Below are 15,478 nucleotides of genomic sequence, written 5' to 3' on the forward strand. Positions count from 1 at the left end.
GGGAATGCTATACACCAAACGATATATTTCCCACATGAAATAGCTTCCCTGAAACATCTGCTGCCAGAAAGTTTGTCTGGAACTTGCAATGATGGATGAATTTTTGACAGGTAATTGCAATTCAGATCAGATGGAGACAGATTTAGTAGTGAGAAGCTCCCAGTTTATTAAAATCACCATTGATTTATTTAAGCACCCCCCTCTCTTTTCACCACCATTCAGAAATGAATCACTTGGGTATGGTGTTCAGGGCTCATCCAGCTGCTCATAATATGAAATACATCAGTTCAGCCCAACTTTATCTATCTCTCAGCACTTCTGAAGGACCCATCAACACAGTATCCAGTCACCACCAGACCTGACATCTACAATTAGTGTAAACCAAAGAAATTCTACGATTTGGATTAGTTACATGGTTTAAACTCTTCAGGCTTACTACAGCAAATTGTCAGCACTATTTATCACACCTATGAAATTATGTTTCTATTATATAGAAATATAATCCCAGTACAGCTGGTTTGGATTGTGCCAGCTTTAGACAAAGGAAAGTTGCATTAACCTCCTTAGGCTCCAGACAAAAAGGGCTGATCACACCCAGACATCTGATTTTAAATCCATGTTGATTTGAATAATGTTATTGGCACATGGTATTTCCACCAGTCCTCAATAAAGTAAGCAAAGATTCACTGTAGATATTGTACTCAGGTCTGGCTGTTCCCAGACAGATTTCCATCAAACCTTTTGGAAAGTTAGACATTAACTTTCTTTGCAACTCACATCTGTTCCAATAAAGGATTAGTTATGCATGGATAGCAGCCACATGACCTTCAGCTATTTTTCTTATAGCTTTCCCAGACTAAACAGAGGTAGGGAAGCGTGGGACATGCTTGGAAAAGAGCCACAGAAAGTTGAGGTAAAATGAGCATGGCAAATGCAGACACTTAAAGCATTTCTACTTGATTTAACCCAGAATTGGCATTACTATTATTTCAGAATGGCCCCTGAAGTGACTCAAGGAGAAGAATGGCAGAAGGTAACAGATGATACCACGCCTTGAAAATAACCTAAAAATACACAACTGGCAGCACCTGATCTGAGATCCCAGTATTCTCTCCTGCACTGGGCACAAGCAGACATCAAAGGACAAGTGAGACCAGAGGGGCTCCTCTGAGTCCTATTCCACCTGCCAATTACTTCCAGCCCAGAGGGACTTTCTCAGCCTGATGTAATTTTGTGCATTTACTGTCAAAGGTAAGTACCATTAGGCTCATGTGGACAGAAGTGTCGACTCTAATTTGTTTGCCATTTAAAGTCTATTTGGGATGCTACCCTTGCCCTGAGCTATCGAGTGTTTCTTTTATTATTCCATATGCCAGTAAGTGTACTTAAAGAAGGAACCTAAAGGCATGTCTGCTTTGGAGCAGATACCATAACCTCTTGCTGAAAACAACACTAAGACTTGTTTGAACAGCGATTCTTAAACTGGTTTAGCTGTTTGCTGGAGGGAATGATGGCCACACAAACGTTCTTTGTGTACGTGCAACAGTGAATTACAGAAACATTAATGCCCATAGAAGATCCATATCATCCCTCCCACCACAGAGGTGATGCCTTTCCCATTCTGTCCACCTCCTTCTTGCTGTCCCACAACAGGCATTGAAGTGGCTGGGATTGCTCCATCCAGCCATCCATTCCTTGGCTAACTATAACTCTCACAGGTACTGTGTCCTAGTACCTGGTTTGACTGTTTGAGCCCTGTGGTTCTGATTTCTTATAACTCACCTACCTGTCTGTGCCATCACAGGAGGGGGAAATACAGTTTTGCAAGATGTGATCCATCTCCAGTGAGCAGAAGAGGAGAGTAAGGAGTAATGTTTTTACCAATATTCATCCTCTCTTTAATTACACAGGCTGCTGCAAAGAAATTATTCTTCTGCCAGAATTTTCCAGCTACGAACGCTCATCAATCTTTTAATGATTTTAGATAGGATATGGGGATTCTCTCTCTCTTGCTTATAAACAGTGGTTTAAATCTTTACTAAGCTAATATTTTAAGGAAAGAGGACCCAGTGTCTCTGACAAAGCTGATTACAGAACATCAGAATGAGGCTACACCTCTATTAAAAAAAGTTGTATAGGGAGTGAAGATTTATAGTGGTGTTCTGCTGATTCATGAAGAGTAGATGTGGAAATGCATTTCTGGCAGCCACTCAGTGATGAAATATGTAGCATATAATGCATTTGTCTGTTAGACAAATATGTGTGTTGGCTGATTAAAGAAGATATACGAACTTGTGAAAATAAAGAAGACTAAATTATTCTCAGGAACAAGCCAGCTAATTATAAAACCAACAGGAAACAAACTGTGTCTGTTTATACAATTTTTGCTAAACAGGAAACTTTCAATACTAATTTTTAATGTACTTCATATGCAACTTCAGTATCTAACAACCAATATAAACTTTGAATATTTGAAATGCACCACTCTGCTGGTTCTAGGCCATTTTCAGATGTGGGACTCCTTGCACAGCAGGCACAGAAACCTGAGGGGTTTTTGATGACTTTTTTTTTTAGTTATCATCAGAATCTGTCAATCTAAGAAACAATTTTTTGACAAAAAGCAGTTCAGCTTCAAACATTCAACAAGTGATAAATGAAGCTTTTCAACAGCAGAAGTGTCTACATGTGTTGATAAGCCAGTATGTGAATGCTGATGGATAAATGTCATCTGCCTGAGAAGGCTAAATTTCAGCTTGTCCTCACATGTAAATTATTTGCATTTCTGCAGATGTGTTGATTTTACATGCCTTTTGGACAAGAAAATAGAAATGTTAAAAACCAGCTTCTCCCTATTTATGTTTAAAAATAAATTACTCAGTTGCTCTGTCAGGTTCAGAGACTTCAAGCAATTGATGCTGTTTGGAAAAAAAATATCAGGATATAAATCATCAAGCTTATAATCTAAAATTTCTGAAGTCCTTTTGCAAAAATAAGACTAAACTGTGTCATGAGATGAGAGCTTTGAAAACTATAGATTTCCTTGAGAATTAATGGTTCCAAACATATTCTCCTAAGTTTCAGCTTTGCTAAAAGGAGAGATGGTAGGTGTAGATAGATCTTTTAATTCAAAAAGGAAGACGGGGTGATACCTAAGAACTGAAAATTTTTTTGAATTTTTTCTGGTTCTGTTCTGCTGGGTTTAATGGAATGCACAATGTTCAAAGGATGTTTTGCTTTTCATATTTCTTTTTTGCATTTTCTCTTCTATCCCTTAAGAAAAAGAAAGAGAAAAACATAAATGCCAAGAGAGAGAGGGAACGTTTGTTGCTATGTGGCATACAAAAGAGAGGGGAAAAAAGATGTAATAAGGAACACACTGAAGATTGTTGTTACAAATTTCTGTGAAGTAGAAGCAACTAATTTTAACAACTCCTATGTAAAACCCTCTATGTTGTTTTCTTTGCTCATCCATACCTTTTATCTTGTTAGGATGGGACATAAAAACGTGGTGTTTAACCAAAACTATAGAGTAGCAAACCAGTTGAATTACATTGCATTCACTTTCCAGTGAAGAATTCGGACCTATTTGCAGCCTTTTCAGGAAAATTCCAGTGGCAGAGCTGGTAGCAAAGCCTGTCCTTATGTGTCCGGGGGATCAGTGGATACTGACCCCAAGGAGGTACATACTGGGATTGTTTGCTGTTCTTAACCTCTTAGATTGCAGGGGACAGTACTCCAGCCCTTAGGTATCAGCTTGGAGCCAGCCTGGGAAGCTGTATGAGGACCAGCCCTCCGGTGAGGCAGAGCAAGCTGGTCAATCCCAGTTTCTCCCAAGAGCTGCACCAATCCATGCTATGAATATCCATGGTCCTGTGACCAGGCTTTATTCTTTCAGCATGAGCAGCCATGAACTGAAGTTATGTATTATTTATAATATGCATTATTTTGACCTTTCTCATCTTCTGACATCACGTTCTCCCCACTTGCTCACCAAGCTCTTGCCTGACGTCTCCCTCAGCCATGGGCCGGGGTCACCCTTTGGGCTGCACTGCCCTTTGCAGCTTCCCCTTAATTTGATCCTCCGTGTCCATTTTGTAAAGTTCACATTCAACAATCCTGTTTTCTTTTACAATCATGACAGAGTGTCCTCCTGCACAGTTGTTTACTCATGACTTCATTCAAGTCTGGAACTCTCCTCTCCCTGGCTCTCAGGCATGAATGATCCTTAGGATCAAATCCACTTAGGCATCGTTTAAGTGACAGCTACTCCACTGAAGAGGACAGGACAGTACAGGGGAGGAGAGAGCAGGACCAGACCCCTTTACTGAATGATGATTTCTGCATCTGATAAGAGAGGCCACAGGAGTAGAGTCCAACTACACAAACCCAAGAATTTCTCTCATATTGAGAATTTGCTGGTCAACTGGTAATTATTTTTCAGCTTCTTTGTAGTGGGGACTAGAGGCTGGGACTTTCTAACTGCACACAACTCTGTTCGTTATACAAAATATTTTAGGTCCTTCATTTAATAAAGTTTCTTTCTTTCTCTTAGTTCATCTACTCCTAGAACACTGTATCTGTTCAATATCCCTTGTTGGCACCCTGTGGATAATACAACAATTCAGCACCAGCAGTTTCCTCTGTCACAATTATGGTCTCCTTTCAGTAAAAACATTAAAGCTGTGCCAAAATCCTACAGAAACCTGGAATAAGAGTTAAGTGGCATGCTTCATTTTTTGCTACTGTGGGCCCTTGAATCCTACCATGCTACTGGAATCATCCACAAACATTGCCCAGGATGAACACCCTTGCTCAGTAATTGCATCCTCTTATCTTCCTCTTTAGCCTTCCAGTGTTTGGATTGAATTGTCCAGCCTAATTATTATCCTGCAGGATATCCTACAGGAATCCTATCAGATAAAGAAAGTGTTTTAACACCATTAATGCAGCACAAAAAATCTGAGCCCAGGGGAAAGGTACAAAGCAAACTGGGCATGCTACTCAGAGTGTTTTGGTTACTCTGCTCTGCTAAAGAATAAACATTTTCAGTAGCTTGAGGGAAGGAGATTTTGATGCCATAGCCAATATGGATCAAAGTTGAACTCATCATTTGTATGATTCTCCTTGCATATATAATAAGAACAGTTTTTTAACTGTTTAATTAAATGTGAAGCTGTGAAGCATTGAGAGAAGGTGGTAGGTTTATATGAAATTCCAAATATTCCTTGTAATCAGGGTATTTTAAATAGTTGACTGAAAACAATACCTAAAAGCCCCCAAACCTTTGTCATTTATACCAGAACTAAGCATAAGAAGGGATCTGGTATAGAGGTGAAAGATTAGCTCTAAACCTGTTCTACTTTTCTTCCAGAGCCGACAATTTACAGAATACAGCTTGGAAAATTAATGGGACTGATCCTATTTCAGGGTTCTCTCATTAAACTGTACATTAATATAATAAAAAGATCCTGTACCTTTGATAAAACACCACATGCTTTGTGATCATTTTTATGTATAATGCCAGAATTATTTGGAGAACAGTAAAAATTATTTCAAAGCTCTAGGCTGAGAACAAATCCATCTGATGTCACTCTTTCAGAAGTTGTCCTTCCCTTGGCTATTGTTAATGCTGGTATTTTGAGCAGAATAGTTCACAGTACTCTGATGGCTACCCAAAAAGGACTAGAAAACAGAGGTTGAGTGAAGTATTTGACCAGGCAGAACAAAAATAGTCAAAGGTATTAAATGTAACAACCTCCACCCCCAATGAGAAATCTGATGATCTAAACTGTAAAATCATAGGAAGATGCAAAGGAATTCAGAGACTTAATCACAGGCAGCTAAAGCCCATCAGCTTCAGAGACAGAATTAAACCTAATAGTGTGTCTTTACCACCTCACCAGTGGACTTTGCCATTAACTCCTAAATGGGAAAGAATTAAGAATAGGTTGAACAGTCTGTATGGCAAGGAAGAAAACCTAACCAAGGACTGCAAATAACATTTTTATATCCATAATTCTATTTTAACTATCCCTTCCCTTACAACTCTTACTTTACTGCAAAATGCATTTTTTCCAAGTAGAAATAAATAATTAAACAAGTATTCTTACTGAGAAGATGTTTGATGTCTGTTGAGAAATCTGGGGTATAATTTACAGAAAATAGGTTACCTAATAAAAACTCATTACAAAAGTAACAGGATTGGAAAGGAGGAGGATGGGTCATTTCTCACAAGGAAGTGATGCATTACTGACTCTAACGATGTTTAAAAAAATCAATACTTTTCTTACTTTTGCCTTTCCTAGGCTGATAGATTGATATCACTTTTTTCTTCCACCTGTGCTTCGACTTCCCAGCTGATGCTGAAGCACACCCTGTTTCCCTTTGAATTTAGGTTCCCACTGAGTGCCACTGCGCAGTGGAAATCGATACAGGGATACCACGTGCCTGCCTCCAGCTGTACCCCGCAGCCTGCATTCAGTGCACAGACAGGCAGAGTGCACACCCAGAGCCATGAAGACAGCTCAGTACTCTCATTTTTGCATTTTCTCCATGTTTGGTGCCATTTTACACATGACAGGAACAAATACCTGCCCAGTTATCCGTAACCCACATCCTGCCAAGCATTCCTCACTACTATAGCCATAAGGCCTTTCAAAACTTAAATTAGAAAGTACCAGCAACTGTGGAAAAATGAAATGACTCTACTACAAATTATACTCTCTTTCTCCAGCATTTTAACGCACCTGTAGGGATGAAGGTGTTTTAGGGTATTGCCTGTGTTTCACATGCTGTGGGAATGAGTAAAACAGGTGACCACGAAATGGTATTTGTATCAGGAACAAATAGAACTAAAGAAGTTAATACGGTTTTACATAAAATCTAATAGAAAACCTCAAAACACAACAAAGCCCGGGTAAATTTACTGCAATTGGAAAGGTTAGAAATATTAGAAAAATTATATAAAAGGCTAATAGGATATATGATGTCATTTTAGGTGCCTCTCACAGTTTGTCCTTTAAAATACACCAGCATCATAGATTTGAAAGGTCAGGAGAAAAAAAAAAGCAACACGTGTAGCATCTCCTGTTTGTTTTCCCATCTCACTGCTTTCTGTTTTCTCTGCAGTGACCTGATGAGAGACCATCAGCCTGAAAAGTGAACTCAAACTTCACAGTCAGGATTGCAATGGGACGGAATCACAGCTTGGGTTTTTAGTTTGCAGTTGCACCAAAGAACGAAGCTTTACAGTCATGGAAAATAAGAAGGAAAAGAGCACAAGATCATGACTAGAAAATGAACACTTCTTTCTCACTATAAACTTGTTCATCAGGCAAGTATTTCTCCTCTAGTAAAAATTAATACATGCTAAATCTGCAGTGAGTGCAGTTAAACATACATTACAAATAATGCACCACCCGTACTCAATAATGTCAGTGAAACCAAACTTCAACATTTTAAATTGAATAAAGCAATCAACAGTGTATGGTAACGTTAAATCAAGATGAGTCGTCATACAAAAAATGAGTTTTTTTCCACAGAGAGGAAAGATTAAGCCCATCTTCAGCGGTAGAATCATGAGAATAACTTAACCACCCAGTTTAAATGCAGCCCAAATACATTTGAGACGCACAGCTGAACAGGACAGGGCCAGTGGGTGAAGAACTGCCTGCAAAGGGCCTGGGTCACCCTTTACACACAGGTGTGAGTGTGAGGTGCTGCGCAGCATCGCTGTTTGCAGAAGCTTGTGGAGACACTGGGGGTTACAGCTACGGAAATGTTCCTGGCAGAGCCCAAATACTTCCTCTTCCAATGAGTGTGACAAACTACTAAAGATCTGCAGCAAGTCGCTGACCTAAGCAGCGGGTTGGGATGGGATCAAGAGGTGACTCTTCTCCCTTACGCTCCTTTTCACTTAGAGAAGAGGTGCTGCAGCTACCAAAACGATGAAGGAAAAAAGATCCTAAAGGGCAAAATGCCCAGAGCTTGTGAATTACAGAGAATTACACTGACTTTTGAAGTAGTTAGAGAATGATAGAAGGAGAAAGACCTTCATATTGAGGGAACTTAAAACACAAAAAAACCCTATTCATCATCATTAGTAACTATTTTCACAGCAGTTGGGGGGGCAGGAGAGGGGAGGGAAGCAAAAGGCTGCAGCAGAAGCTGAATGAAGAGTAAGAACTACCAGCTCCAGACCTACTGAAAGATTCTAGGTGAAGCAAGTGTGACTTGCTTCCCTTTCTTACATCATTCCACCACTGCTCCAGGTTTTACTTTTTTTTATCTGCTGTCCTGTCACTGCACGATCCATCAACATAACCATGCTTTGATAATACAGAGAGCAGCTCATGTACAAGTATGGTACAGTCCTTATTTCTTCAGATTTTGTTGCATTTATGTTTTGAAAAACAGTCACATATTGCTTCCATGTATTTTCTTTTATCCTGACAGCTCCTGATTAAAGATAATTCAAACTTCTCCAGGCTGGTCAACAAAGTATTCTCCCTCATCATTTCACTTAGATTCTGCTATGGAGTAACAGTGTAAATATGGCAGGTCATTTGTAAGAGTCTCCAGTCTGTTATTCTTCACCTCTTTTTCCTAAATTTTTAAAGAAAGTGCTGGCTATAACATCAAAATATTTGACAAAATGACCAGATACTAAAAAATGCCAAATCCTGATCCAGTTATAATCAGTATAATCCCAGACATATTCCCAAAGCTTTTACAACAACGCCTGAGTTCAAGGTGGAAAGACTTAAACAAAATCCACTGTCTTCAGATGCTAAAACCTACACCATTTGATAAACGGGGATTTAGTTCCAATTAAACAGATGATTAAAGAAGAAAAAGCTCAAAGAATAATCAGCACTAATTAAACTAATGCTGCTGGTGTAATTAATCAGTTTTGCAACCTGCAAAATTGAGATAAGGAGCTACAAGATGTACAGATGAAAACTCACTATGTAGAAACTATGGATCATCATCATCCAGAATAACACATTAACACTAATTGCTCCTGGGGGTGGGTTGTGTTTCGCCCCCTTTCTCCTGGCTGCTCTGGTCTCCCACGCTCCCTGGCCCATGGAGCTGCGGCCACTTAAAATATCTGCAGTGACCTAAAAGGACAAAGAATATTAACCTAATACTGGCATTCACACCGCTATCTATGCACTCAAAGAACTCATATCACAGCCTGTTGTTGTTTATGAAGCTATTTTTCAAGAGCATATAAAGTTCTTTCACGCCACACGCTGGTAAAATAAACTATAAAAATAATTTTACAGTGACATGAAAACTATAAATCACAAAGACAGAAATTCATGGATGCACCTTTATCTAACGTGCTGCCCTTGAGTCCTCCTGGTGAGCATTACATATAAGAATATAGCAAATGCTCTCCAATAATCTGGGCTTTTACATATTAGCTGTAAAGTGATGGAATAATGGATCAGTAAATACCGTTCATCTCAATTGTGTTTCAACATTAGTTTTAAGTTGTCCTGGCCCCTAGGTTTAAAAACTACCCTTAGCACTACTTCAAAGTAGTTTTTGTGATTTAATTTCATATTTATGTCTTTACTCAGTTGCAAGAGATGTTTCCAATAAATAAAGAGAGCAGCTATGAATCTTCCATCACAGCTGTAAATTCTTGCAGCAGGCTACATTCTTAGTGATGCAGAGGTTGGCGCTTGTGGGCTCGTTCTTGATAAATACATCAATGTCCGTCTGAAGCCCCTGGTGGAAATATGGCTTCAATTTTTTTCTTAAAAACATGGATCAATCATTGTTGCCCTTGCCTATTCTTTTCTGTCAAACGCTTCAAATGTGCTGGAGTGTCTGTAAAAAGTTTGAGAAGCACTTTGGATACATGCCTTACGATGCTATTGTATAACATTTAATTTGGGTGCAGCTCTTGCTTTCTTTGAGCTGCACAAGGAGCCGGCTCCCACTTGGAGATGAATGTGATTAATGGCAATCCAACAAGTTCAGCAGATTTCATCAAGCCGTGGAAGGGCCCTTTTTGCCTGCAGAACACCCTGAGATTAGGATCTAACAGCTCCCTGTGCCCTCAGGCTCTAGGTTATATATTCTGTGTCCATGGAAGACAGCACAGAACGTCCTACCAGTAGACATAGAGCACAGGAGGTTTACACATTACATCAGCTTTATAATTTGGTAAAATTTAGAATTTTTAATTAAGTGAATAAATTAGAGTTAAACAAATTACAAATCTACTTTAGTAAAATTCACAAAGTAAAATTTTCTCATTTACTGCACTGGCTAAAAACATCTGTTCTGTGTTTGGTCAATTTATTCTTTTTTTTTTGTTAGATAAGTAACCCTTTCTAAAAAACAAAGGTAATTCCAGACCAAGAGGATTACTGGAAAGCCAGTGAGAATTAAACAATTGTTTAATGTGGTATTTGGATCGCTCACTAGTAATGAAGGAGAGCCAACATCTCTTCTGATGTCCAAGTCTCTCATCAGAGCTATATCAGCCCTACTAGTTGGATTAAAACATAACTCCTTTGAAACTCCAGAAGTTTGTGACTCTCTGGAAGGAAATTGCGATGGAAAGAAAGACAGGAGGAGTGAGCTTCCCCTCCTGTGAAGTTTGCTACTTGAGCTTTTTTTTTGCCAGTGACACACTCACGTCCACCTGAAATGTAATATGGGGAAGTGGCTTTGATCCTTTTCTTTCTAATGATCTGCTCAGTCTGAACCTTGTCATGAAAATGTGACACTACCATCTTGTTAATGCTCACCTTCTGGAAGAGCTGTTCTTTGAATGAAAGCATCAAAGATCTTCCTTAATCTACTTTATGGGAAAGTCTCTATTTTATGGCCATATGCAGTAAAAAAAAAAAAAAAATAACCCCAGTATTTCAAGTTACAGCATTACACAGCTGAAGCCAGCCCAGTATAACCCATCAGTGACTGCTTGGACATCTTCCAAGATCACAAAAACTGACAAAACTTTTGTATTGCAAAAGTATTTGCTTGCAAAGTATTGTTATCAATATTGCCTTTTCCTCAAAAAACCCCCCAGTGATATTTTTAATGGAATTTCTTTGGACTCATTAAAAAACCTACCACAACACTGTGAGCAGGAACAAAGTGCCAGTATAACAACAATATGCTCAAAAAAGGCCTGTCTGCACTCCAGATGAAGCACCTTCTGAAGGAGGTGCCCTCTCCAAGGTGAGAACCTCATCATGAAGAGCCTGAGTGAATCCCTGTGCTGCCTGGCACAGGAGAAGCATCCTCTGGGAAGAGACCCATGCACCCATATGTACCAGGATATGGGAGAGCTGATGGCCTCACACACTGCTGGCAGGGCTGTACCACACTCCAGTCCAAGGGAGCAGGGACTGGCTCCAGAATTTAACAGGAGAAGCCAGGAGCTTGGCTCAGCAGGAGAGCTGTTACCCCATCAGACCCTGCAGAAATATTATTTGTCCCCAAGCCACGGGCTCCAAACACATTCAAGGATCTCCACCTAGCAACATGAAAGTAATTGTGACTTTTCCTGGGCAATATTGCACAGCAGTGCAGTCACTCACCTTCCTTGTGGGAATGAGAGAGCCCCTTCTGTGTCCTTGTCCCCGCAGCAACACGAGTATTCCAGGCACCCTCATCACTCCTCCTGGCTCAGTGATAGATACACTGATATATAACGTCCTAAAATTCCAGCAGCAGTCTGCAGAAGGCAAATACAAGCTGGAGCCTTTGAAGGTCTTCAACATGCCAGCAGAGGTGAAGCTCTGGAAAGGAAAGGCAAAATTGTTGGTACCTTGCCTGGTCTGAGCCAGCCTACTACAACCCAAGCTGCCTCAGTCTGTGCTGCAGTGACAGATGGCATCAGCTGTGGAAGGTGCTTGGTATTTTTAATGTCAAAACGAGCCACAGGTGGCTGTGCTGTTCAGCAACATGGGGCAGCCAGAGCCATGCACAGATAGCGGGGACATTTGGCCAGGCAGACAAATCTCACCTTTGTACCCAGCGCTGTGGCTGATAGGATCCTTGCAGCAACAAAACCAGAGTCAAATTAGGAAGAAGAAATTGCAAGGTTTTAGTGGACTTCTACCATAATTTTGTTTTACTCAGCATCAGTTCTAAAGATGCTAATACTGCATTGGTTAAGTAGAAGAATTTGAAAAATGTAACACAAGCATAGAAATTCTCAGAATTCCAGATCCAGGCTGGTCTTCTTAACCCTCCCTCCCCCCAGTTGTGTGTTCTTACCCATTATCCACAGCTCGCGGCATGGAAGGTGCAATTCCCCAGTGCCCACACATCCCTATGCAGCTTCCCAGTAGCTTATGGCCCTTGCTTCAGTTTCTAGGGCATGTTATTTGCTGTTCACATATCAGGATTCAAGTCCAAAAGTAATGGAAACTGTAGAACACCCCGCTTGTAAGTAATGTTAGAGATTACTTTGGAAGCAGAAACATGGTGTGTGTGTGCTGAAGGAAACTGGAGAAGCATCTCTAGGATGTTCTGACTCTTACAAGACACCTCACCCCCTGAGCATTAGTCAGCCGGTGTTCACACACAAAATGGCAGAGTGACCCCACAGCCTGACACAAAATGGCCTGCTCCAAAACAGGGCCCATTTTTGGTAATTAGGTAAATTAAAGGCATGGGTTTCTTGCCAAGAGCTGCTCTTGCGCCTCTGGCTGCTCCCTAGCAGATGTTCCCGCCCGATCCTGCTGTTTGGCACATGCTGCCTGTATCCAGTGAGTAATAAATAATATAAATGAACAGCCACAGCTCAGTCATCTGCAGCTGAAACATTCCCCAATTAGCAGCTTCCCTAAACATCATGTGGCAACAGGTACAGCCAGAGAAGCGAGGTAACTTCAGAAATGCAGACAGGTGCATCTTCTTTTGTGCAAGAGAGAAAACAACTAAAATTTAAAAGCAGGGAGATTTTAGTTTCTCTGTACTTTTGATTGCAACAATAAAAAAATGGAAGATAATATTCCTTATTACTCCATGTCATACATCTGGTACTTCAGACAGGTTGTTCTTACAGAAAGCCTCACTCCCCACCCCATTTTCAAGGCCTTGGATGCCCAGGCTTCAGGACAGCAGGATTACACAAGACAGCCTGAGAACCAAACTGGTTTTGGAAATAAAGCTAATTTGGGATGGTGAGCTAAGGAAAGGAAGTATGTGAGCATCTGCTTGCAGATGTTCTCAGTGCACAGATGCAGATATGCCAGTGGCATGTGACTTGTCCTAACAAACATGCCAAAAAAATACACCAAGAACAAACATGCACCTTCCAACATAAAACCTGATTTCTCACCAAACAAAATCTGCCTACATCTTAAGAGCTGTTTAGTGATATATACACACACACAGAGAAAGAAAGCTGTGAAGAATGTAACTACTAGTTTACTAAAACTATAAGAAATGGAAAAAAATAGCTGCTAGTTTATTTACTTGTTGACTTAAAATCTGTCCTCAGACCTGGAAGGAGCACAGCTGCTATAAGGGTCCAATGAGGGCAGATTTCAGATCACATAAATTTAGATTTTTTCCTCTTAGCAACTTAATACTCATGAAATTATATAACAAATCTGTAAACCAATTACCAAATGTCAGAAGGTGCCCTGATTAAAATACACACATTCCCTGGAACGTGCTGTATTCACAAATTAGCCATGTGTTATTTGTAGCTCCTCGAGGCACAATAATGAAGAAAGTGGTAATGAAATCTGAAAGCCTGAATATCTCCCTTATGTTGGAACGCAAATCCCATGAGACCCATCTGTAGCCCAAACTGTGGAAAAGAAAATATCCTTTCTAAAGCAAACAAAAAACCTACAAACAGCTTCCCCCGCCTCTGTAGTTTCGTATTTGTTGTTTCATTTTTAAAATTAGGCTGCAAATTAAAACCCTATCATACTGCTTCCATTCATTTAATCATGATGATACTTTGAAATTCCTTATTTCTATTCTCCAACACCACTACGTACATCCCAAATGCTTCAAAGAGACACAGTCCTCTTTATTCCCCGTTTCTCTCCATGCAAGGCTGAACTCATATGCACACCAATTCCTGCCACATGTTCCGTGGTGAGATTGAGCTTTAACTCAAAACTCTTGATTGCTTCACATTCAAAATTTGCATATTTACACCCACACTTGTTTATTTCTTCACTGGTTCAGTTTTCAACATCCACATCTGAATGCCTGTAAGGCCTTTGCTATGTTGTCTCTGCCTCTCTCACTTCCCAGCACTGACTTTTGGCTATTGTTTGTCCCACATTTTCTCTGTCCATTATTGATCAAAACTGTTACCCTGCTTCCCATGTGGGTTTTCCCTCCTTAAAAATAATGTATTAACATCCTTTTTTCTTCTTTACTTATGGTCATCTATACATCGTATCATATGCAGAAAAGCCTTTTTGAACAAAGCTGTGGTAATTACTGCACTGAAATCTTTTACACTCAGCCAATTTGGTGCAGGCAACCTGTAGCACTGTAAGACACAATTAATTCATCATATTGCAATGTGAGTTCCAACCTGCACAAAACAAGGATAAATGAAGGAGACTGCCTGGTTTTTTGGCTCATGGACCAGCTCTGAGGAATGAGTGGGTTTTCCTCATGACAGATGCAAACACCACAGAACTGCTAAAAACATTTGAAGGTCCATGAGAATATCTGAATGGCTCTAATGCGATATTGATACAATAATCAGTATCACTGCCTTTCCACCCCCGGCTCAGTAACATCCTGGCCTTTCCACAAGAGCCTTCATCCATCCATCCACCCACCATCTATTTTTCAACAACAAACTATTGGCTTTTTCCCTCTTTCTTGTAACCTGCCTCTCTGCCCCTCTACATTCATTGCCCATTTCCTTATACTGTTAGGAACTTATTTTGGGCAGATGAATGGGGCAGCTCTTGAAGGCATCTGAAGGGGCAAAAAACTCAGACTAGAACAGGAGTTGCATCTTCATATTACTTTTGCAGACCTGACTCGCAGCCAGAGGGTTAGCAGATGGGCATGTGTTGTCAGAACGTGTTCTGAATTTAAACAAAATTACACTGGCTCTTGCTGGGCTGCTGCAGTAGCACAGTGACCTCTGGAGCTGTGTCTACCTCTGCCCTGTGCTCAAAGGTGAACTGTGGTAAGGTTTAATTTGCTTGATTTAAAACTTCAGTGTACGTAAGAGATGTGGATCACAAAAACAAGTCTAAAACCAAATATATTATTTTTTTTCTCATCTTCCCTAGCCTCCTTTTCTGCAATTCTGTTTTTTATTATTCTGGCTTTTGAAGAGCTCTGAGATACACATTTTTGAAATATTTCTAATTAACACAACCTTCTGACCTTTGCTTTTGAAGACAAATATGTAGCTGTAAATGGTAAAAAAACAAAAAACAGCCCCCCAGATACTTCTGTCTCAGCTGGTTCCAGCCTCAGATACAAGGCAGGAGACTTCCATGGG

General features: G+C 40.2%; 1 long non-coding RNA gene across 5 annotated transcripts in view; it reads right to left on the reverse strand.

The window, feature by feature from the left end:
- The window catches only part of LOC125325968, a 96,037-nt gene that overhangs the window by 17,997 nt on the left and 62,562 nt on the right, over positions 1-15,478 (reverse strand). For all 5 annotated transcript variants that reach the window (XR_007203639.1, XR_007203638.1, XR_007203641.1 and 2 more), the window contains one exon: positions 11,571-11,771. This is a non-coding gene — a long non-coding RNA (uncharacterized LOC125325968). The remainder of the gene's footprint in view (positions 1-11,570; positions 11,772-15,478) is intronic.

This window comes from Corvus hawaiiensis, chromosome 5 (genome assembly GCF_020740725.1).
Source record: "Corvus hawaiiensis isolate bCorHaw1 chromosome 5, bCorHaw1.pri.cur, whole genome shotgun sequence".
Lineage (NCBI taxonomy): Eukaryota > Metazoa > Chordata > Aves > Passeriformes > Corvidae > Corvus > Corvus hawaiiensis.